At 51.6% G+C, this 24,827-nt stretch overlaps 1 protein-coding gene across 5 annotated transcripts in view; it reads right to left on the bottom strand.

The window, feature by feature from the left end:
- Positions 1-24,827, bottom strand: part of LOC129132025 (uncharacterized) — a 261,039-nt gene that overhangs the window by 218,834 nt on the left and 17,378 nt on the right. The window contains exon 1 of one of the 5 annotated variants that reach the window (XR_013185388.1): positions 16,958-17,055. The exons of 3 other annotated variants lie outside the window; for them this stretch is intronic. The gene's annotated coding sequence lies outside the window, so the exon portion shown is untranslated. Of the gene's footprint in view, positions 1-16,957; positions 17,056-24,827 lie in introns of those variants that run through there. One more of the 5 variants, XR_013185381.1, reaches the window with a different exon arrangement.

Here is a 24,827-nt window from a genome sequence, read left to right as displayed (position 1 = left end):
GCAGCACACAATATGAGTGATCAGCAAGTCTCCAACTTTACTGATAGTTCACACATATTTTTATTGGTGTTAATGAAGCTTATACATATTGGAAAGCTGAGCTCATTATTGGTTAATTACTTATCGGTCAACCACGCCTACTTCTATATTCTTATGGTTATTTTGTTACTACTTCTACATTCTCGTGGTTATTCTGCTGAAACTATCCTCATATTTTTGGCAAAAGATCCTCTCCCCCATCCTCATGTTGCAGCAAGGTCGCATCAGTGGTTGGACACTGACTGCTGACTCCTAGACTTGCTTTCTTCTATCTTAATCAGCGGTATCATGTCTACATGCCCTTTCTCAGCTGGCCAGCTGTCCACAAAGCTCTCCACACTTCCCCCATTTTTCTGTTGAACAAGCATGGTCTGATTAAATGCAGCAGATACCATCTTTTGCACCATGTTCTGTAGCCATATGCAAAAACACGGCAAAATTAATACTACTAACAAAGCTATAATGCTCACTATAATGCTGACCTTAACAATAGAGCGTAACCATGATCCCAGGCCTAAAGATTTGAGCCATCCATCAATACCAAAGCCTGATTCTACCTGTAGGTTTCCAGTTAACCGCTCCAGTGTGGAGAGCTTTGTGGACAGCTGGCCAGCTGAGAAAGGTCACGTCGACATAATACCGTTGGTTAAGTTAGAAGGAGGCAAGTCTAGGATTCAGCAGTCAGTGTCCAACCACTGACAAGGACATTGTGTCCTTGGTGCAACAACAGGATAGAGGAGAGGGTCTTTTGCCAAAAATATGAGGATAGTTTCAGCAGAATAACCACAAGAATGTAGAAGAAGTAACAAAATAACCATAAGAATATAGAAGTAGGCGTGGTTGACTGAGAAGTAATTAACCAATAATGAGCTCAGCTTTGCAATATATATGAGGTTCATTAACACCAATATAAATATGTGTGAACTATCAAGAAAGTTGGAGACTTGCTGATCACGCATATTGAGTGCCGCATTTCTTCCGCCGATCCAACAAATTCCTGGTTTTGAGTCACCAATGCAATCACCTGTAAAGCCTGAAAATATGAGCTCTCATTCAAGGGCTTCCAGGAACACTTAAACCTACAGCAATTCTCCTTCAGAAAACCACAGTAGCTATGTCTCCTATAGAAAGACCAGATAAACCTCTCAGGAACCAGAATGACCCTTTTGTTCCCCTTTATGTCTTGCTGAGAAAAAGAATAAAATGGGATTGGACTTCTTTTCAGGAGGAAACATTGCAATTACTGATTTTTGAAGTGACAGCACACCAAGCACTGGACCCTGTCCATCCCACAGATCCCTTTCAGCTGGAATACGGATTTGCCTCCTCACAGCTTTCCGTTCATATATGGCAGCGGGGTCCTGAGGGTCTGACAAAGCCTGTTGGTTTTTATTCCTGTGGTTTCAGAGATACTGAAAAAAGGTGCACAGCCTGGGAAGGGGGGTTGTTTGTGGTTGGCTTGGGAAAAGGTAAATGTAAATGATCACAAATTGATAATTGATGCACTTGGTGCTACACAAAACAACGTTTCTTTGGCTCTCAGCTGTATCCAGGCACAATTGTGGATGCAGTCAGTTGCTGCCTCAATTATAAGAGAAGGTGAAGAAGGCATTTTTCCCACTGAAATTTGGAAAATAATTTGGGACAGTGCCACTGACTTTGAAAGAGAATTCCAATCCTGGTGGAACCTGGTGAATTTTACCTATGAGCCCATTGCAAATACAGCCACAGCTTTTGTGTTAACCATACACAGTGCCTCAGAGCATTTGATTTTCCCTGTTATAGCATTAGAACTGAATTACAGCAGAGCTGTTCTCTATCCCATAGAGAATGGGCCCGTCAAATTGGTGAGAAATGGCAAACTGTTAATTTGGAATCTTGTATTGTCCGAGAACAACAAGGGCTCATCTGTGAAAGCAATGCAATCATAGCTCAAGACATTTGTTCAGACACAGAGCAAAATATCTGTCATTTTGAAATTTGTCCTAACAAGACTTCTGAAACAGTCCTTACATACATAGGCAATAGATGTGCATGCTTAGAACTGCTTGTCAATTTGTATTTGTAGAAAACGTCGTAGTAGATACTAAAAATCTTTCAAATTTCTGTGCTTGTAACTTTACCAAAATTGCAGGATGGGATTTCTCTTATGAAGCTCCAGTTACCTCTCACTACCCATTGCAATCCAACTACACACTGATTCACAAACTGATGCCTACTCCTATTGGGATGGATCTCACTTTGGTAAGACAACTCCTGCTCCATCGAGACTTAGTTGAAATCCTTGAGAAGATTGAGAAAAACGCACAGAAAGCCCTGGTGACTGCTCATCACAATGTGAGACAGATACCCCGTGTCATGGAAAGAGTGGAGAAAGATGCCGAGCACAGGGGGTGGGATACTCTTTTAGGTGGTCTCCTACTGCCACGGGTGTCCTGAGCAGTCTGTGTCATCCCATTGTTATCCTTTTGATACCAATCCTGCTTGGTTTTATTTTATCAGCAGTCCCATTCGTTATGAATTGGAGCATGAAACAGCTGACAAGATTGACGTCTATAGTTAATGCACACAACTTGGCTGATGTCCCATGCACTGTGGACATCCCCAAGCCTTTGACACAAGGCAATTATGAATGAAGCAAATGTGTTTTGGAATAATCCTTAATTTCCATTTATGATTTTGTGAAAATTATTTTCCACTTTTAGTGAATTATTTTAGACAATAATTTTTAAGTTAATGCTTGTATTATGATTTGTTTATTGCTTTTTCCTTTTGATTATTTGTGATTTGTTTTGACCATTTGAGAATTGTTATAAAAATAATACTATTTTAATTAATTAACCACTTGTAAATTGTTATGAAAATAATATTGTTATAATCAATATTAATTATGTTTGTTTATTGTCTCCCTTTTTCCCCTCTTTTTCCTATCCTTTCTTTTCCTCCTTTCTCTCTCTCTCTCTCTTTTCTCTCTCTCTCTGTCATACTGTCTCTACATTTCCAAGTACACTACCAATGTACAGCAAGTCATAAAGACCTATCAGTGACACTCCAGAGTTCTGCTGATGAAGATCCCTCAAGACAATCGTGAGTCACGGGGTCGTGTCAGAGTCTGTCTGAATTTTCCCTCATCTCCCTCACGATCGTCATTGGGGACCAGTGAAGAGAAGACCCCCCTGTCTTAAATCTCTGGCTCCAAGGGAGAAAGTCATGTGCCTGAGACCTGAGAGCGTTGCCGAGCCATTGTTTGCACAGGTGTTGTTTGCTGTATGCTGCACTGAGCCCAATGAGAAGAAGAAGGGGCACCGTGCCCTTTGTGCAACAACAGCCTTGGAAGCTGTCCCACCTCTCGGCCTGGCTGGACTTCTCCTGAGTTCTGGGTGGGCCCCCCACAGAAGACCCTCACCTGTTTTACAACCACCGTGACAGACAGACTGAGATGTAAGGAGCCTCTCCATCAAGGACTGAGACATGAAAGCCCCATGTGAAAAGGCCCCTCTGCTCCTTCCAAGGACTGGCACTGAAACCCCCAGCCCGGGGCAGGTGTGTGGGGGAGGCAAGCTGACCAAAGCGAGATGTTTGCCTGCAGGTTGTGACCGCTGGACCAAGAACACAATGGCTCTCGTTTACTGCTGAGAACATGGACTACCTGTTACATCTATTCCTTATTGTATCTGTTTCCCCCCTCCCCGGCAATTTCCAATAGAGTTATCATAATAAAAACCTCTGAGTTAGCCAGAGACTTCGAGATCTCCCCGACGTAACAGGCGGATCCTCGACTGGACTGGACCAAAGGACTTCGTCTCTACGTTTGGTAGCTCTATCCCCTCTCTCTTTCTCTCTCTCTCTCTCTCTTTTGTCTCTCTCTTCCTCTATCTTTTTCTCTCCCTTAATCCCTCTATCGCATTTTGCTGTGGTCATTCAATAAAGGTGCATTTGTTTCCATTATCATTGCAAACCCCCTTGTCCCGTGTCGGTTCTTTTTGCACCCTGAGATCAAATTCACGAACCATCACGAAACCCGTCCATGAGGACGGATCGTGACACCCCCCGAGGATCCCTCCCCAAATTCCCCCCCAAAGCCCCCACAGCACCCCCAGACCCCGCGAAATCCCCCTCAAGTTCCCCCCAAGACCCTCCCCAAATCCCCCCCAAACGTCCTCAAGACCCCTCCCCAAATTCCCCTCACGACCCCTCCAGGACCCCTCACCTGTTCCTGCGCCTCCTCAGCAGCTCCCGGAGCCCCCCGTCCTCTCCCAGCGCCTCCCCCGCTCTCTCCAGCGCCTCCCGCAGGACCCGCCCGAGCCCAGGGCGGCTCCCGGGGGTCCCTGAGGGGGTCCCGGGGGGAGGTTGGAGGGGAGGGGGCGCCCGCTCCATGCTCAGCCCCGGGGTCAGGGGTCGCCGCTTCGGGCTCAGCTCTGATTGGCTGGACCGCTGCGGGGAGGGCGGGAGTTGCTGAGGGGAGACGCCCGGTGATTTGGTGGTTCAGCTCGAGAGAGGCGGGAGTAGCTGAGGGGAGACCTGCGTTGATTGGTTGATTCAGCATGTGAGAGGTGGGCGTGTCTGAGGGGAGACGTGCGGTGATTGGTTGGATCGGCGCACGGGGAGGCCGGTGTTCCTGAGGGGAGACCCACGGTGATTCGTTCGTTTTGGGCAGGTTGCGCCGTGATTCGTTAATTTGGGAGATGATTGGACTGTTTGGGGCGAGCCGTGCCGCTATTGGCTGGGAAATGTCCGGAATTATTAAGGGAACATTCCCATTTTTTTGGGCAAAAATCTCTCGGATTTTTAAGGAAAAATTCCCGTTCTTTGCAGGAGAAACATTCCTGGATTTTTTGACCCCACATGATCCCAAATAACCCCAAAACTCTTGAAATAAACCCCAAATAATCCCAAATAACACCAAACAATACCTAAAAGTCACCCAAATCAGCGGAAAGAATTACAAATAACCCCCAAAAAACAAAACAAGAAAACCCCAAATTCAACCCCCAAACAACCCCAAATGATTTCAAGTACAACTAAAAAAAGCCATATACACCAACATAAACCCCAAGAACCCCAAATAATTCCAAATCAACCCAAGTAAACCCAAATAAGCCAAAACAAACCCAAATACATTCAAATAAACCCAAATATCTCCAAATAAACCCAAATAAACAGAAATAAACCAAGTAAAACCCAAGATAAACCCCAAATAGTCCATAAATTGCCCCAAATCAACCCCAAACAAACCCTAATTAAACCCAAAGAAACCCCAAGTAACCCCAGTTCCTCCCGTCCCCACCCCAAAACAGATCCCGACCAATCAGAACGCGCAGCACTGATGACGATCCACTTGCTGGGCAGAAACTCAGAGCACTGGCTCTGCTCAGCGATTTTCAGCCAATCAGCGCCCGGCCCGACTCTGACTCATCAGTTGCCAGGCACAGACCAAGGCCTCTCACTGCGTTAAACACTCACAGACCGCGCGGGGTAATTTCCAGCCAATCAGAGCGTGTCTCGCTGATGACTCATCATTTGCGAGGTGAGGAATTTGGGGAGGGGGGGAAGGTGACCCTGGGGATGGGCTGGGGACCCCAAATTAATGCAACACGGGGTCGGGACCCCAAAACGGAGCAGGAGGGGCCTGGAGCCCCCAAAACCAAACACGGGGGAGGGGACTGGGGGAAGGATCGGAAAGGGGAGGGAGAGTGGGGAAAAGATGGGGGTGGGACACCAAAATTGAACTGGGAGGGGGATGGGACCCCCAAATTAAGCTCGGAGGGGTAGGGTATCCCAAAACTGAGCTGGGAGGGGGGTGGGACCCCCAAACAGGATGAAGCCAAGTTTGTTCCTAGAATGTGTAAAGCAGTTTATGGATATGCATGAGGGTCTATGAATATGCAACAGGCTGATGTCATGGGAGACAAGGACCATCGAGCAAAGGTTGTTATGGCCACCAAGACCCCCCAGTTATTTTTGGGGACACCTCTTAATTAATCTGGTTTTAATTACATCAGCCTGTTGCATATTCATAGACCCTCATGCATATCCATAAACTCATTTACATATTTCAGGAACTATTTTATATGGCTCATCCTTGGGGGTGTCTCCCCATTTCAGGAGCCTCCACTGAAATGGAAAATTTATACCCTCTCCCTTTGATTAATACTACTACTAGTATTACTACTACTACTACTACTACTACTACTAAATTAAAATAACAATTAATTTTGGAATTAAGGGGCTCTCAGGCAATGATATGGGAGTAGAAATAACAGTTCTTTATTAGGAAAAATTCAAAATACAAATGCAGTAATACAAACAAAAAAAACCAGTGACAGAGTCAGAATCCCCTGGGAATCCAGTGAAAAAGGTTGATCCTCTTGGAATCCAATGGGAAAAGATTTATCCAGTGGGAAATGTGGGAGATTAGGGACCGACCGCAAGATCTTGCGATGTTGGGGCAGACAGAACCCCTCCCCTTTGCCGTTAAAGTTACTTAGCCCCCGTTTTGTAGGCCGTTAACCCCCGTTATCTATAACCCCGTGGAACCGTCAATAAACGCCATTCACCGTCCACCACCTTGGTGCATGCGAGTACTTGGTCCGAGCGGCAGGAGGGTTGCCGCCGTGCCATTCCCGATCCAGGCCGTCACGCCTCAAGCAGAGGCAACAGGGAAAAGGGCTGATCCTCTGGGAATCCAGTGGGAAAAGGCTGATCCTCTGGGAATCCAGTGGGAAAACGTTGATCATCTGGAAATCCAGTGGAAAAACGTTGATCATCTAGGAATCCAGTGGAAAAAAGCTTGATCCTTGGGAATCCAGTGGGAAAAGTTTGATCCTCTAGGAATCCAGCGGAGAATGAGGCTGATCCTTTGGAATCAAGTGGGAGAAGGGCTGATCCCCTGGGAATCCAGTGGGAAAAGATTTATCCTCTGGGAATCCAGTGGAAAAAGCTGAAATTTTGGGAATCCAGTGGGAAAAAGGCTGATCCTTTGGGAATCCAGTGGGGAAACAGCTGATCCTCTGGGAATCCAGTGGGAAAAGGGCTGATCCTTTGGGAATTCATTTCTTACCCCCTAAAGACAGGGCAAAGGCAGGGCCATGGAGTTTTTATAGGGTATCCCAAAGGTGGAGTTGGGGTTTGGGTCAGGGGAGGAGCTCTCAGCTACACAAGAAGGGTGAGATCAAATTCCTGCCTCTTAGTAACAGCAGCACTCCACACAGAACCTGTCCCCAAATCCTGAATTCCCTCTAAAACAACTGAGAAACTATGGAACTTCAGATATATTCAATCAATTTCCTTCATTTAACACAGCTTGGGGTGTTTTTAAAGGATGAAGGTGAAGCAGAGGAAAATTAAGGCCAAACCAAAAGGAGAAGCAGCCAGGTGTGCTCCCAACATAGATCACAGGGAATGTGAGTGACCAGGGCTGTGCCCAAAGTGCCTCCTCCAGTGGGGGATGGAGCTGGAGCAGCGCACGAAGCTCTGCCCGCACTCGGGGCACTCGCAGGGCTTCCCTTACCGGTGCCTCCGTTGGTGTTGGGTCAAGTTAGAGCTGCTGGAGAAGCTCTTCCCACACTGGGGACACTGGTAGGGCCTCTCCCCTGTGTGGATGCGCCGGTGGGTGATGAGGGTGGAGTTGCGCTTGAATCCCTTCCCACAGTCAGGGCACTGGAAGGGCCTCTCCTCTCTGTGAATCCAATAGTGCCGGAGGAGACAGGACCTGGTCTGAAACCTCTTCCTGCATTTATCACACTCGTAGGGCCGTTCCCCAGTGTGGATGCGCCGGTGGGTGATGAGGGTGGACTTGTACTTGAATCCCTTCCCACACTCAGGGCATTGGAAGGGCCTCTCCTCTGTGTGACTCTGATAGTGCTGGAGGAGATGGGAGCTGGTCAGAAACCTCTTCCCACACTTGGAACACTCATAGGGCCTCTCCCCAGTGTGGGTCTTCTGGTGCTTGATCAGGCTGGAGCTCTGGCTGAAGCACATCCCACACTCTGAACACTTGTACGGCCTTTCTCCAGTGTGGATCCTCTGGTGGCTGATCAGGATGGAGCTGCACCTAAAGCTCTTCCCACAGTCCCCACACTCAAAGGGCATTTCCCCAGTGTGGGTCCTCTGGTGCCTTATCAGGTGGGAGCTCATGGTGAAGCTCTTCCCACAGTCCCCACACTCATAGGGCTTCTCCCCAGTGTGGGTCCTCTGGTGCCTGATCAGGGTGGAGCTGTCGCTGAAGCTCTTCCCACACTCCCCACACTCGTAGGGCCGCTCTCCAGTGTGGATCCTCTGGTGCTTGATCAGGTCCCAGTTCCACCTGAAGCTCTTCCCACACTCCACGCATGTGTGGGGCTTCTCCCCATCATGGAGCTGATCATGGAGCACCAGCTCCGAGCTCTGGCTCCATCTCCGGCCGCCTTCCCGGCCCAGGCTGGCTCTTTCCCCCTCCCATCCCCGCCATCTGCGTTTGCAGCCCCTCCTCGTGCGGCAGCTCCGGGGCTTTTCCTCCCCGTTGGCTTCCTGCGCCGTGGAGCCGCTCAAAACGGCCTCTGCCACCAGGTTCTGCCGCGGGCATTTGTCCTCCCGGCTCTCCATGCTCAGCTCCTGCTCTGGGGGAGGAAGGACAAGGACAGCATGGGATTTGCCTCCGTGCCACAGGCAAGGGCAAGGAGATCCCCCCAGGGCTGTGATGCAGCCAGGGGCCCTGCTGGGCTGGGAGATGGAGCAGCACAGAGGGGAAAGGGACACTGACTTCCTCCTCACCTGCCTCAGTGTCCCAGGGCATCTTCCTCTTCCTCGCAGCCTCCCTGGGGTTGACAATGGGAAATCCTGGTTTGGGGAAAACAAGAGATGAGCGCGTTTGTAGGAGCGTCGGAGGGTAGGACGGTCGGGACGGACGGAGACGAGAGATCTCTGCAGCCAGGCCCTGGAACTTGCGGTTTATTGCAAAGGGCCTGGGTGCAGGGCCCTGCTTGGAGCTGCCAGGCACAGCTCGGAGCAGGCCTGAGAGAAGAGAGGGGTAGAGAGGATGAGAGGGTAAGAGAGTAAGAGGGGAAGAGCGTAAGAGAGTAAGGTTCCCATTACACTACAATAAATCTTCTTCTGTGTTGAATATTCTATTTCTCACTAGCCAATCTAGTACAAGATACAAATCCTATAGCATTTATATACAGCCTGTAAGAATCACTACATCACCATACTGTGTTACATTTTGAACCCTAAAAACTCCTCTTTGGACCCCTTCTGCTGAGCTAGTAGGGTCTGCTCTGACCCTTGGATCTGTCTGCAAGCAGAGGGAGTTGTTTCATCAAAAGGGGATTACCTTCAGTTGGGCCACACCATTGTTTTCCAGTTGTTCACTAACTGAGGTATCTCAAAGCTTGCTTTCATTTCAATCTTCCTTATACTTTCTATATTCTCAAAATCTTTTGCCAGACAATCATATTTATAAGGCTTTCCTGTTTCATCTTCCCCAACACACATTGAGTTTGAAGGTCCCTCTGCCCGACTCCATCTCTACAAGTCAGCGGCCATCTGGGCTCCAGAAAAACCTCCCAAACACCAGGATTCAGCCCTGAAAAAGCCTCCCAGGAGTTCCCCGGCCCTGGTCCCTCCCCTCTCGAGTTCGGGGGTTCCCCCCTGTCCCAGCTGCTGGGGTCACGCTTGGATTGGGGGTCCCCCTTCTCCTCGGTGCCTGCCCTGCCCAGGCTGCTGGCAGTCCCAGCAATGCCAAAAGCTCCCCCCGCTTTGCTCTCCCCATTTCGGGATGCCGGGGCTGTTTGAGCTCCCGGGCTCCCTTCTCCCCTCATTCTCTGCTCTGGGCTGCAGCGGCTCCAAGGAGTCCCCCCTGCCCCTCTCCAGGCTCTTGAGGCTCCCGCCAATGGCGGCGCTCCCCCCTCTCTGGGCTCCCCACTTTGGCCTCCTGGGGCACACAGGGCTCTGCTCCTCCAGGCTGCCTCTGCCGGCAGCCGCCACCGCCACCCCCGATGTCCCCCCAAGGGGCCTTTTCCGCTCAGCCTTGGACTTCTTCATTCTCCAAACATCCCCCCAAAAACCCAACCCAGGGACCCCCCGGGATATCCGGGCTGAGCTCCCCCTCCCCGCTCACCGGAGCCATGGGGGGGGGGCGATGATCCCACAGGTGGGGGGTGCGAATTCAGGCAGGGATGGACGGCCTGGCTCCCTCAGCTCAGCCTCCATCCGCCTTTGTCCCTCCTCTTCCTCTTCCTCCTGCTCCTCCTCCTCCATTCCCCCTCCCTCCTCCTTCTGCTCTGTCTTATCTCCCCCTCATCCTCCCCCTTCATCCCTGCCCTTCCCTGCCTCCTCCTCCTCCCCCAGCAGCAGCCACACCCTCGGTGCCCGTTCCCGCAGCCCTCGCAGCCCGCGGCAGGAGCGGCGATGGAGCCGGGACAGGTCGGGATGGGCAGCGCGGGGCTCTCGGCTGCTCCCAGCCGCTGCGGGCGGGGGGAACCCGGCCCGGGCCAAAGGAGAGGCAAACTGTGCAAACTGGGGGCACATCACAAAGCTAAGGATGCAGCAGAAAATGGAGCTGAAAGAGTTATGTTAATATTAACTCCAAACCAGGAAAAACTGCAAATTCCAAAGGTTACGGAAGACGAGAAAAAAGAATCAAACAAGATAGGAAGTGAACAAGATAAATCAAGGAAATGGAAACTTCTTGATGGAAGACAATTACTTAATAAAATGGGCTTACTAGGAAAATATTAGAAGACATGCATCAGAAAACCCACTGGGGTAATCAAGCTTTGTGTGATCATTTTTTAAGGAACTATGGGTGCACTGGGATTTTTGGAGGAGCAAAGCAAGTTACTGAAAGATGCTTAAATTGCCAAAGGATAAATAAAAAGGTGATGAGAAAAACAACATTAGGAGGTCGTGAGTTAGCTTGTCGACCTTTTCAAAGTATCCAAGCAGAAGTTTAGATTTATTAGGTTCTGGATTTATTTGTAAAAAAACCCGTTTAATCTAGAAGAAAGAGAACATGCCATAGGTTAGACAGGAGATTTTAGGAGAATAAAAATCTTTAAAGTATCAGCAACACCCGAGACAAAACAAGAAAAGAAAAAGGGGAAATGAAAGGGAGGGGAACAAGAGGAAAAATCAGAAAGAGAGTGGGATCCATTGCAGCTCTTGCCCCCTCCGTTCGCGGCCGAGGCGCCTGTCCCGGGTCCCGGCTCGCTGCCCGCCTCAGCTCCGCCTGCCCCGGTTTCCATCCCAGGTGCGGGCTCACTGCCCAGGGCAGCTCCACCTGCCCCGGCGCTGGCGGTGAATTTGTGTGCCCTGCTCCCACTGCCCGGCCCGCGGCCGCTCTGCCGGCCATGCTGGGGAAGATGGGGGTTGCTCTGTCCTGCCGCCTGGGCCGAGGTCACCGCGCCGACCGCACCGAGGGCGGGTCCCAGCCATCCCATCCCCGGCTGCCCTGCCCGTGCCAGCTGCGCTGGGCACCGCCGCTGCTGCTGCCGGGGTCTCCCACCTGCCTTTTCTCTGCCGGGAGCTGCCGGATCAGCCGCCATAAGCCATGTGGGGGCTGCCCACACTCCGGCTCGGTCTCCACGGGAAGATCCCCCTCTGACGATTCCGGCAGCAGACCCTGCCCACACTCCCACCGAGCCTCGGCGGGATATCCTCTCCTGACCCCGGCCTGCTCTGAGTTACATCCCCTTGGTAACCACAGCTCCAGCTGTACAGGGAAACTCTCTCTCTCTACAGGAAGCACCTTATCTAAACACTAGGAGCTCACTTAAAAGGCAGCCCTCTCCAAATTCTTTCCCAAAACACGGGAGAAAGGCTACAGAAGGTAAAAAAGTGAAAGAGTTAGATGAAGGGATTGCTCTATTTCCCTTAGGAGAGGTTCCCATGGCAGGGATGCGCTGCCCTGCCCCGCGGGAGCCACCAGCGCCCCTGCCGGCCGTGCCCGGAATTGCACCCAAGGGGAAAGCGCCGCAGCTGAAAGGCCGGGACTGGCTCCGGGCTCTGTTTGTTGTCACTGCCGGAGCTGTTGTTCTTTGTTTGCTTTATTTACACACTAGTAAAGAACTCGTATTCCTATTCCCATAGCTTTGCCTGAGAGACCCTTGATTTCACTAGTCTAAAACTTAAGAGGAGGGGCTTTGCATTCTCCATTCCAAGAGAGGCTTTTTCTGCCTTCCCAAGCAGACACCTGTCTTGTAAAGCAAGACAAGCACCCACAGGCACTGAGGGGGGCTGCAGGAGGGGCAGAAGAAGGCCCTGCAGCACTTGGGCACAAAGGCCCAGCAGGTGAATGCAAGAAGGGAGCAGCAAAAGGCCAAGCTGAAGGCAAAGGCCAGGGCAGAGTTCCTACAGCCCCTGAGGGACCAGCCCCAGGGCCCAAGGGGGCCCCAGCACCCAGGGCACGGCTCGTGCCCTCCTCGGCAGGGGACAGCCCACCCAAACAGCCCCTGGCAAGGAATCAGGGCTCCAGCTGCAGGGCACAAGGACACTGCAAGCACAGACAGCAGCACCCTCAGGACCAGCAAGTCCACCCCTTGATGGACATGGATTGGCAGGGCTGTCACAGCTCCCATCACACCAGGGACCCTCCACACTGGAGCCCTTGAGAACATTCAGGTGGGTCTGCATTGAGAGGAAGCCTCTCCTGATGGACACAGGGGCCTCTCAATGCACTCTGAATCTTAGACCTAAGGGGGAAAAATGCTAAAAATATGTTTGATAAGTGAGGGGATAAGTGGGAAAGATGTATGGTTTTATTCAACCACTGTTAGCAGATTTCGGAGATGGATTTGAAATGAATGAATTTTATTTGCTCCAATTTGTTATCATGATTTACTGGGAAGGGATTTGATTGCTAAACTTGGAACACAAATTAATATTATAAAAGGTGATACAGAGGCCAGTTCTGTTGTACCTCCGTGTCAAATGTCTGGCCAGGCCTATGCTGAACTGAACCCCGAAGTGTGGGCAGCCCCAGGGAAAGAGGGAAAATTAGATATGGAGCCCCTCCAAAGTACTCTGAAGCAACCAGGACAAGTGGTGTCTAAAAGCAACAGCCTGTTCCAGGGGAGGGAAGGAAGGGGAATCAGACAAAGCGCAGGTCACCGCCCCATGCTCAGCTCAACCCAAGGAGCTCTGGGTGCTTCTAAGAGCCTGGCACTGAAATGCCCTGGGCAGGAAGGCTTCAATATCTTCTGCTGACACCATGGCACCTAACAGGGGGGCAAAAGCAATTCTGACTGCTTCAGCAAGCACTGGAGCAGAGATCAAGGTAGATTCTCCCACAGGAAGCTGGGCTGGCACAGAGCCTGCCCTGGCACTTTGCTGTTGCCAACACCCAGCCAGGACATCGGCTCCTGCCTAAGGAGTGCAAAGCAGCACCACTGGTGGCCAAGGGGCCCATGCCAAGTGTCCCTGAGGCCAGAAACAGCCGCCAGCACAGCTGAACACGGGGGGACCCCTCAGCCTGGCCTCAGGGGCTCTGAAGCCCCGGAGATTTGCACTTCCCGCCTGCAGCAGGACCATGGCAGCCGCCCCTGAGCCTGCCCTGAAGGCAACGCAGCAGCAGCCAGGGCTCCACAGCGGGCCAAGCCCCTGGGCCTGCCCACAGATCCTCTGCTCAAACCCTCGGAAATCCTGGCCACCCTCCCCTGGCACCTCCAGCCACTGCGGCCAAGCCTTGCTGCCACTGCTGCAGCTTCAGCCCTGGCTGGGCCTGCACTGCCACAGCTGCTGGGGAGCACCACGGCACAATTCCACTCTGGGGCTCACTCACACCCACACTCTGGGCTGACTGCGACTGCATTGCTGCAAAATGTACCCATTTTGGTTTTTTTAAATCTTCTTTCTCTGCTCAGGCTTGGTTTGTCTTTGCCTTGGGGAAAGGAATTTTAAAGGTTTTATTTAAGGGCTGTTACACCACTCAATGGAGATGAGTTCAACATCTCAACAGACTGGGAATAGCCCAAAAGACACCCACAGAGATAACGACCAGCAACAAAACATCAACGCCCAGCAGCAAACAGCAACCAACAGCTACCCCAGACACTGCCCCCCCCGGCACAGCTGGAGACACCTGGTCTGGAAAAGGCTGAGAAGGAAATCCACGAGTGTGGACCGAATTCACAGCAGAGGGGAAGAAATCCGGGTCCAACAGGAAACCAAATACTAAAAACTTACACAACTTGGAAGCAATGAACATTAAAGCAGGGGATTTAGATTGGTTCAGACTACATAAAGTTTAGGAACAATCCAGTAAAACTCACATGCCATGGAATGATTTTCTCTGCACAGCCAGGGTTATTTGTGAAAGAAATTATTTCTGTTGCACATCCTGGCCAGAACCAAGCAATGCCTTGACTCTCTCACACTCAAGAGATTCTTGGAGAGTTTTTGCTTTCCCTGCAGCTTCAGTGACACAATTACAACATGAGAAAAATTTTTCATAAAACTCACACTTTATATTTTCAGGTGGGTTTGGGACAGAATTGTGAGAATCAGTTTTTGGTCTGGGTTCTTCCATGTTCGCCTTTATGCTGCATGTGAAAAATGCATCTATTTTATGATTGGCTTTTCGCAAATATTAAAATGAATATTATATGTGTTGTTTTAGAAAGTAATGCTGTATTAGTTTTCTTAAGTACTGTGTTAAATATAGTTTTAGATGATAAAAATTGTTTAAATAGAAACGATGCTATGCAGGATACTTTTTTAAAAAGAAAGGACTCACAGCGAGATAGCAGCCACAGGACACCTACATCTTTCAGAGAAGAATTTATGGCCCTCTTATCAGAAGAAACCAACTTCTTCCCACCTCGAAGGCGCTGTTAGGATTTGGAGGAAGAAGCTGAGGATGACCAGACAGAATCCTGTATTTGAATGGAATTTATGCATCAGGTATGAAGTGTATGAATATGCAACAGGCTATGGTTTTTAAGGGTTGATCCTTTGTTAACGGGTGTCCTTTTTCGGGCTCCTGCTGCCCGGAAAAAGGTACCGGGACATCCGTAACACTTTGTATTTATTGTCTCATATTGTCCTAATTCAATTTCTCCAAATTATTATTACTCTAATTGTATTACTATTTTTATAACCATTTTATTGCTATTAAATTTTAAAAAAAATTAAAAACAAGTGATTGGCGTTTTTAACACTGCATTTTGCAAAATTGAAGAGCATTACCATAATACTTTTAACTCGTAAATAGTTGATACTTTTTGCAAAAAAACCAGATTCTGTGGGGGGCCACACGTGACTCACGAGGTGGCTGCCCTGGAAGAGAAGCTTCATTCCAGGCAGCCTGCAGAGGAGCTTTAGAAATGCAAATGAACACTGCTGGGCAAAGCCTGGACAATGGACCTGGGTCTCTTGCCTGGGGCAGGAATTGGGCTGATTCCCTCTGCCCCTCAGCCCAAGCTCTGCCTGCTTGCACTGATGGAATTTGCACAGCTCAAGGCAGAGCCCAGGGTGAGGATATCTGACCCTGCAACAGAAACGGGTGAAGCTGCAAAGGGAAACAGCAAAAGGAGAATGTTGGGAAAACTACACTATAAATAAATGGGGGGGAATCATCCCTCTGCCCACTCCAACATCTGCTGTCACTGTCTGTGTTATATACAGGGTATATTAGGGTACTGGGGACTTTTTGCTACCAAAAATTCAGGGAAATCAGTTGGGAATCCAAGTATTTGATGATTTAATTAGAGAAAAGCAGTCAATTGATGCAGCCCTAGCTGGAGAGAGCGGACAAAAATGGGGAAAGGCCACCAGAACAAATCCGACAACACCATGGACCGGCCCCTGGGAACCCAAACTAATTCATATCAGGAGCCACAGAACCCATTTCTCATTTCAATGGCATCATTAGATTACAAGCTGCCCTGGGAATAACCAACCAGACAGCTCCAGCTCCTGACCTTCCTGCTGAGCAATCCACTGAAATGAGGAAAACAACATTTCACCATGGGATGGGATCAGATCATCTGTTAGCAGAAAAAAGAGGAGTTTGTGGAAAACTAAATGAATCAAACTGCTGTTGGTAAATAGATGACAAAGGAAAAGTGGTGAAAAAAAAAACGGAAACAAAAAAAGCAGCTCATCTACCAGTCCAAACGTGAAAAGACTGGGAATGGGAAACGGTTTTGTGGCTCCCTGGCAGACCATGGGTTAAACGAAGGCTGTTTCCGCTCTGATGTGCTACAGCAACTCTCACCTTTTTACCGTGCTCCACACCTTGAGAGTGCAGCTCATTCAGCAGCTGAGCGAGGGGCCAGGGACTTGTAGATAAGGAAGTAACGGGCGAAACCACCAGCTTCAATAATTGTTACTAATTAACATGGACTGCTGCTCACAGAAAGTCCCGCTACATTCCTGAACTTCCAGAAGAACAAATAATTAAGAGAGACGTGAATATCGGCTGTTCTACAAAAGTGGGGTTGCACATTAACGAGGACATGCAGTTGGCAGATGTGGAAGTCTGAACCTTCCAAGTACCTCAGCCAGTGGGCAAAGGGAGAGGGAGAAGCGGCCGGGAAAATGAGGATAAAAAGGAGGCTGCGAACTACAGCAATGGCAGAGAGCGCACGGCAAATGCCCCACGGCCTCTCCCTCTGCTCAGCAATAAAGTCACTTGTTCAGGACTCCTCTGTCTCCTCTGGGCACAGAAACCTCCGGCCACGTCAATTTCCCCGCACAGCCCCGGGCACGGGGCAGCCGCCTCTGTCCCAGCCACAGCAACCGGGCCGAGCCAGCGCTGCTCCGGCAGCGGCTCCTGCCGAGGCAGCGGCCGCAAGGAGACCGCGGGCAGCCGCTCCCGCAGCGCCCTCACGCCAGCGGCAACACGCGCCGGACACGGCACAACGAACCTGCCCGAGCCCCCTGCCGCCCCCGAGGCCCGCAGCCAAACCCGAGCCCCCGCACAACCCAGCGCGGCTCCCACCTGCGCTGCGGCCGCCTCCCAGCTCCGCCGCCGCCGCCTCACCGCGCTCCGGCCGCTGCCGCCGCTCCCGGGCCCGCACAGACGCTCCGCCAATGGCGCCGCCGCCGAGCCACGGCCGCCCTCAGGCCGCCACCGGGCCCCTGCCCCGCCCCGATCCCACCAATCAGCGCGCCAGAACCACGACTAACGGCACCGTCACCCAATCGCAGCCAGGGGCGGGCTCTGCACACGGCACAGCCTCGCCCCGCGCTTTCAGGGCCCCCCGGGCTGCGTGAGGGCAGAGCCGGAGATGAGGAGCAGCCCTGGAACGGGCCCGGGCCCGAGGGGGATTGAGCTGAAAACACAAACAAACTTCTCCGCACCTCCCGCCACGGCTTTCCCGGCACTGCGGCTCCGGTGGCTCCGGCTCAGCGGGAAGCCCTGGAGCCTCTCTTCTCCTACCCCTAATTAGGAGCAGCAGTGCATCGCTTTGATTTCCCCCAAAAAGGGAAAACTGCCCCAAATCCCTGTGGATGAGTGGGCGAGGGGAGAGATTTCTGACAGAAAACTCCAAAACCTCAGAGCAGGATAATGAGAAGTAAGTGAAGAGCCTTAAATCCAGCCTTCCCCCACGCCTCCCTCCTTCCAGCTGCACCTCCTACCCCGGCAGTGCCGGAGACAGGGAATGGGGCCGTGCTCACTTCATGCCCCGGGGCTTCTCCCTCTGCTCAGGGACAGGAGTCGTTCCCCTGCTGCACCCTGGGCTCTCTCCCACCGGAGACTTCTCCAGGAACTTCTCCAAGCTGAGTCCATCCCACGGGGCACAGCCCCCCTCCAAGTGCTGCAGCGTGGGTCACTGTGCCCCGGGGTCAGTCCTGCCAGGACAGGCTGCTCCAGCGGGGCCCCTCTGGCCACGGGGGCACAGCCTCCTCTGAGGCATCCCCGTGCTCCAGCGTGGCTGCTCCGGGGGCTGCAGGGGGATCTCTGCATCCCCATGGATCTGCAGGGGGATCTCTGCATCCCCATGGATCTACGGGGGGATCTCTGCATCCCCATGGATCTGCAGGGGGATCTCTGCATCTGGCACCGCCGTTTTTGGAGGCACCAGGAATAGGCTGAGCTCTGCCTGAAGCTCTTCTCACATTCCCCACACCCTTCCCGGCACAGGGAGGCTTTTACCTCCTCACAGCTCTCCAGGCTGGGTTTGCAGCCCCTCCTCGTGTGGAATCTCTGGGGCTTTTCCTCCCCGTTGGATTCCTGCGCCGTTGAGCCGTTCCAAATGGCCTCTTCCACGAGGTTCTGTGGCAGGGATTTGTTCTCCCTGGTCTCTGTCCGCAGCTCAGTGCTTGGGGGAGGAAGGACAAGGAGAGGAAGAGACAGGGAGAAGGGAAAAGGAAAAGGCAGGAGGAGAGGGAGGAACAAGAAGGAACAAGGGAGGAAGGAGATGGGAAAGGAACGTGGATGGATGTAGGACAGAATGAGGAGAGGAAGGAGGGCAGAGAAGGAGAAGATGGGATTTGCCTCCATGCCAGAAGGAAGGGGAAGGAGATCCCCCCAGTCCATCCCTGGCAGGATGGCGTTGGCAGTGAGGCTGTCCTGCAGCGATGCTGGGCTGGGAGATGGAGCAGCAGGGAGGGGAAAGGGGCAGTGATTCCTCCTGCCCTGCCTGGCTGTCCCAGTCTGGAGCGTCCTGGCACTGCCGAGGCCCTTGGAGCGTCCGGCACTCAGGAGCCCGGAGCTCACGGCTGCTTTATAAAGCTGACAAAGTCGGCAGGATGGGTCTGGGTATGATCTCAGCAAACTGGGTTTATTGGTACAGGAACAGGGGACAGAGCTGAACAGGGTCCAGGGACAAAGACAGGGAGCAAGCTGAGGGCACGGGGGATTTTTAGATGGGGTAGTGAGGGTGGAGCTGAGGGTCAGGGTCCAATGGATATGGGGGAAAATGTGCAAAGGAGGGGGTAAGGGTCGGGACAGCTAATAGGGAAACAGGGGCAGAGGAATGCAGTAAACTGGGGCCAATGGAGGGACAGAGAGGGAGAACATTCTAGGGACTAACCAGAGATGGGTAATAGGGGGTGAACTAGGGTAATTAGGCCAACGGGCTAATGGGATAACATAACTTTCCATAAATCAGCATGTGCCTGCAAAGATCTGTGGGAGAAGCAAGCTTCTCACCATAACCTTGAAATCTATTCTTCTTATTGGGGACTAGTCCTCCATGGGTGGGAAATTGAGACTCCCATGGGCCTCCACACCAGTGCATCTTCCTTTTCCTCGCAGCCTCCTTCTCCTCCATCCAGAAAAATTTTAGGATTGACAAATCCTGGCTTTGGGGGAAGAACAAGGGGTGAGCACCTTGGGTTTTGTGAGAAATGAGCCTCACTCTTTAGAATTTTTGAAAGTTTAATAAGGAATAATAAGGGACAAATTAGTAACAGCGCTGGGTGTTGGCGATGGCCAGAGGCACACCGGTTACCCACAGCAACTCTTCTTGTCTAGTTTCTCCATTGTATTGTTCAAATACATATTCATAATGATTGTACATATTCAAACATTTCTTTGAACTCGTTTACATGTTCCAGGAATTCTTTAGGTTGGTTTGACCCCCAACTCGCCTTTTTAGAGCACGTGCAGGAATCGTGGATTGCTGTTTTGAGGGTTGTGTGTCACTGCCTCACAAGGGCCCCTGTTCTGTGGTTTCAGCAGGTGACAGTTATTGACAGTGGAAGGGTCAGTGGCAGGGGCCTCATCACATCCCTTCCTTAAATGTTACCTGACCATGCAGACGCTTTTAGCTATTTCCACAAGTACTTTAAAAGAACATTAGCTCTTACACAAATATCTCTGAGTTATTATTGTCAGTTAGTTACAAAAATAAAAGCATTAGTTCTTATTTCACAACTACAGCTACTTCTGCAAAAGTTAACATTCTAATGCACAACACATGGCATCCATTTGAATATTTTGCAAAAGCCAAAACTATAATGTATGTTTTTCACACTGTCCACAAACTCAAATATCATCCATAAATGATGTTCTGAGGATATGAGCTACACAGGGGCCAGGCATTGGCCACAAAAAGCTGACAAATTATACTGTAGCAAAAGCAGTGAAAAGTGATTACAAACTGTACTCTATCAAAATTGTTGTGATTAAGAATAATTTGCAGAAGTCAATACATAATAGCAAAAGCCAACACTACCTAGTTATTTATAACAAACCCAGGGCAGGTTTTTCCCTTGCATGGAGCACCTGGGCCTTCCCCGGGCCCCTTCTGCCCTCCTGCAGAGCCGGTGGCATTTTCCAGCACACACAGTTTGTAACCAAGAGCCGGGTGCAGCCGAGAAGGCTCCAAGCGCCTCCTTCCAGGCTGACTCTGCAGGTGCCGAGGCTGCTCTGGGCTCTGCCAGGGCTCTGCTGGGGCTCAGCTCTGGGCCAGGCTGGGCCCGCTCTCCCCTCACATTGCTCCGGGCAGCTGAGTCACAGCGGGAGAGGGAAGGGACACGTCAGGGGAGTTGAGGTTTAAGAGAGTTTGTATTCAAAAACTTTCATAACAAACAGGCTGTCCTAACTACCATAACTAACTAGCAGTGCTAACTACCATAACAAACTAGCAGTGCCAACTCTATAACTAACTAGTTGTCCTAACTACTGTAACTGAAAGCTGTCCTCAAGTGCTTCATCTCCTCTGCTGCTCCCTCAGTTGCTTTGCTGCAGTGATCAGAGGGGTCAGGCTGGAGAGAGGCTTGGCTGATGATAAAAATGGGTGCTGCCCAAAGGATAAAAAGGAAAGAAATGAACTGTTACCTTCCAGAGTCAAGTTCCTCACAGGCTCTGTTGCAACAGGACAAAGGGAAATGGTTTGAACATCGAGGGAAGCAGGCTCAGATTAGATCTAAGGAAGAATTTTTCACCAGGAGAGTGGGGAAACACTGACAGAAGGGGCCCAGAGATGTGGGAGGTGCCTCCTGCCTGGAAACATCCAAGCTCAGGTGAGGCAGGGCTCTGAGGCCCCTGAGCTGCTTGAAGATGTCCCTGCTCGCTGTGGGGCACCAGGTCCAGATGAGCTCGAAAGGAGCCTGCCAGGCCACAGCAGGCGAGGATTCTGCTCGCTCTGCGCGTGGAACGCAGCGAGACTGGAGACTATCGGAGGGGGCCCCACAAGAAAACCCCTCCCTGGCGCTGCTGCTTCCCCTGCAGCCCTTGGCTCTCACCTGCAGCAGCTCCTGGGCAGCCCAGCGCCGCTCCTCGTCCGGCTCCAGGCTGCACTCGAGGCAGTCCCGCAGCAGAGCCGACAGGCGCCGGGGCTCCTGCAGCTGCGGGGTCCCGTTCTGCCGGATCAGAGCGCGAGCCTGCAGGGAAAGCAAACTCAGCGCTCTGCCAGCTTCCTTCACACCCACACGGGCTCACATCCACCCCGGGGCCTCAGCCCCAGCTCCAGGGCCACTTTCCTCCCTGCCAGAGATGCTTCTCAGAGCTCATTTTGCTATGCCAAGCAAAAAACCCAAACCCTGCGGCTGCCACAGCCACTGCAACATCCAAATGATCTCGCCTTGAGAGCCAGCTTCATTGGCTGACTCTGTTAGTAGGAACCTCCATCAGAAATAGCCCATTTTGCTTCTCTAAATATGGACACCAGCTTTACAGGCCATTTTCCAGAGTCAGTGTGGTCTGCCTGTGTTATTTCAGAGGATTCTTCCATCAAGTGCATCTCTGCAGTGCCACTGACACTCAAGTAAATGCATTCCTGATGCCCCATCCCAGAAACTGCCAGGCAAGAAACAGGAGGTTTCTGATGCTGAAAGCTCAGGCTTGGTGACATGGAGAAAGTAGCTTGGACTAGGAAAGAAATGTGTTGGACTATGGGGATGTTAAACAATCATTTTCATGTTTTAACAAGTTTCCCAGTGAGAAGAATCAGGGGGGAAATAATCTTGCAAAACTTCTTTTAGGAACTCCTGCAGAAATCTTGTTGGGTTTGGGGGCGGGATGTGGGGATGGTGTGGGGTTTTCTTGCAAGATAACATTAGAGCTGATGCACTTGCTTCACATTTTCAGGTCATCCTCACAGCCAGAAGAGCTGCAACAACGTAAATCCCAAAGCAAATTGTTGCTGGAGATTGCGGAATATTCGTCTGTGTTGAGGCTGGAGCGCTCTGGGAATTCCCTTCCCATGTGCAGAAACCTCCAGCTGCTGCTCCCAGTGCAGGGTCCCCCTGTGCTCGCAGCCTCTGCAGCCCCTGGAGAATTTGCCTCTTACCATGGCCGCCGTTTCCCTGAAGTGAGGAGGTTCTCCTTCCACCATCTCGATGGTCACAATGCCGAAGGACCAGATGTCCACCTTGGGGCCATAAGGAGATCTGGTCACAACTTCTGGGGCCATCCAGTGAGCAGTGCCCACCATGGAGCTGTGCTGGTCCTGCTCAGGGCTGAGCTGAGCGCAGAGGCCAAAATCAGCTGAGGACAGAAACAAACCCTGTCAAAGGCAGCTGCAATGAGGAAACCAAGCACAAAGATTCCCCACGCTCAGTCTGAGAGTGCAGTAGTGAAGTCAGCTGGAAAAGTCCTCAGGGCTGTAGCCAAGGAAAGATGGAACTGGGCCCTTCAGGAAACCCTCAGCTTTCCTGCAGTGGCTTTTACTGATTCCCTTGGAGCTTTAGATTCCCACTGCTGCCCCTCTGGAAGGGCCATGGCCAGAGCAAAGGCACTGCTGGCCCCCTGCTCCTCTCCTGAGCTCTCTGCAGGGGCAGCCGCTCTCAGCTGGCAGCAGGGGCCGGGCAGTGCCCCCAGCAGCCCTTGTGGGGCTCTGGCCCTCCCTGGGAAGCAGCCCCAGCCCCGCAGCCCGGGAGCGCCGTGCCTGGCCAGGAACCCCCACCCAGCCTGACAGAGCCGTCCATGCCCAGGAGGATGTTGGAGCTCTGCAGATCCCTGTGGATCACCCGGTTGGAATGGAGGAAATCCAGGCCCTGCAGACACTGAGAGAGAACAAGAAACACGAGGGCAAAAACCAATGGCCGGAATATATCACACCAGAAAGGACAGCTCAGAATTCTGCCAGCAGCAGCTTTGCTGTGACAGGCCAGGAGTGCAGTGCACACAAGCTCCAGGCAAAGGGCTCAAGGCAAAGCTGAGAACAGCAAATCAAATCCAAAGCACACAGAGAGTACCACAACAGCAGGAGAGAGAACAAGAACAGAGTAGAAGTGCAGTGATGCTGGCAGGCCGTTCCCTGCAGAGGCTCTTTCTTCTCCAGCTCATGAAAACAACTCAGAAACAAAGCCCTGAGCATGGAGCCACTCCTGTTCTCACACCCTGTTTGGAAGGACCATCGGGTCCCAGCCATGGGAGTGACAAGCAGGATCCCTCACCTCCCGACTGACAGCTGCCATCTCTCCTTCAGCCATGCGTGTCTGTCTGACAACGTCCCGCAAAGTTCCTCCATCCATGTATTCCATCACCAGCCAGAGATCTCCATCAACAAGGAAGCTGGAAGAGGAAAGCAATGGCATGGAGATGAATGTGCAGAGCTCAATTCCCCCATGGAAAAGCCTGGAGTGGAGTTTTGTTTCCAGGTCACTTGTCAGTGAGGACAGAATCAGATGGAGAGACATTCCTGCCAGGCTGCACAGCCCTTGGAATCTGCACAGTCTAAAGGGGAAGGAGACACCTTCGAGAAAGGAGAGGCCTTGGATGGCAGGCAGGTGAAAAATGCAGTTTAGCAACAGCCCAAATCAATGTGGAACCACAACCCTTGGCCCCAGCTGGTTCAGCTTCTGAACTCATCAGTTCCACCATTCCCTCCAGAACAAGGCAACACAACTGCCAGGGTTAGCCAGGGGAGGAGGCTGTGCAGCACTTGGGACAAAAGCAGTCAGAAAACCTTTCAGAAAGTCCCTTCAGAAACAGGCAAGGCCAGTGAAAAATGGGCAAATGAGGCATTTCTGGGAACAAGAACCCGATCTTCCTGGCATCTGTAGCAATGGAAAAGGGCTGGGAAGAAGAAGCCAAGGGAAATAATTTCTGCTGTGGTTTATCAGCACTTGTTGGGAGACAAAGCCAATGGGGTCAACTTGAAGGAAAAACCAAAGCAAAGCAACCAAAGCACATGGTGGGATGAACTGCCAGGCTGTTGGTTTGGGAAGATGTGGCTGGGTCAGGCATTTTCAAAACAGGCTACAGACTCGGGATGCCAGGAAAGGTTAACGCAGGGCCCGGGCTCGGGATCAGAGCTGAAGCACTCACCTGTCCAAAGAGTCGACAATGTTGGGGCTCTTCTTGTCCTTCAGGAGCAGGATCTCATTCACAGCTCGTTCCCTGTCCTGCCCTCTGAGACTCATTTTCTTGATGGCCACCTGAAGGGACATTGCAGCCTTGAACTGGAGGAGTCTGTGGCAGGAGGCCACAGCAAACACGGAGCGAGTCTTTGTGGAGCGACGGAGCCGGGCTGTGCCAAACTGCCTTGGGATGGGACACCAGAGCTCAGCAAGGGCCATTCCCACAGCCCATTGCTCTGCCAGCTGGGGGCTGCTTACAGGACACATGGCCAGAGACATTTGGCCTTGCAAGCTCTGCAGAAATGGTCCCTCAGCTGTCAGCCTCAAAGCTCTAACAACATTCTCTGCACCTACAGTCTTCTCAAATGGCCTCAACACGCTCATTATTATTATTCAAACCCATTTTGCAAGCAGGAGGTAATTCTGGTTCTATCAAAACAGAGCAAAACAGCCAGGAACCCCTTAGCAATTCTATGGGATTCGGTCATGATTTCAGATCCAGCTGCTCTGTTTGGGATTGCAGAACAAAGCAGACACGCACACCCATTGCTCAGGTGATCCCTGTCACAGGCTGTCACTGACACCAGACCCAAACACAACTGCAGGATTAGGAG

This window comes from Agelaius phoeniceus, chromosome 27, assembly GCF_051311805.1.
Source record: "Agelaius phoeniceus isolate bAgePho1 chromosome 27, bAgePho1.hap1, whole genome shotgun sequence".
NCBI classification, from domain to species: Eukaryota; Metazoa; Chordata; class Aves; order Passeriformes; family Icteridae; genus Agelaius; species Agelaius phoeniceus.
The sequence above is the reverse complement of the archived record's forward strand: the minus strand, read 5'-3'. Positions and strand labels throughout refer to the sequence as shown.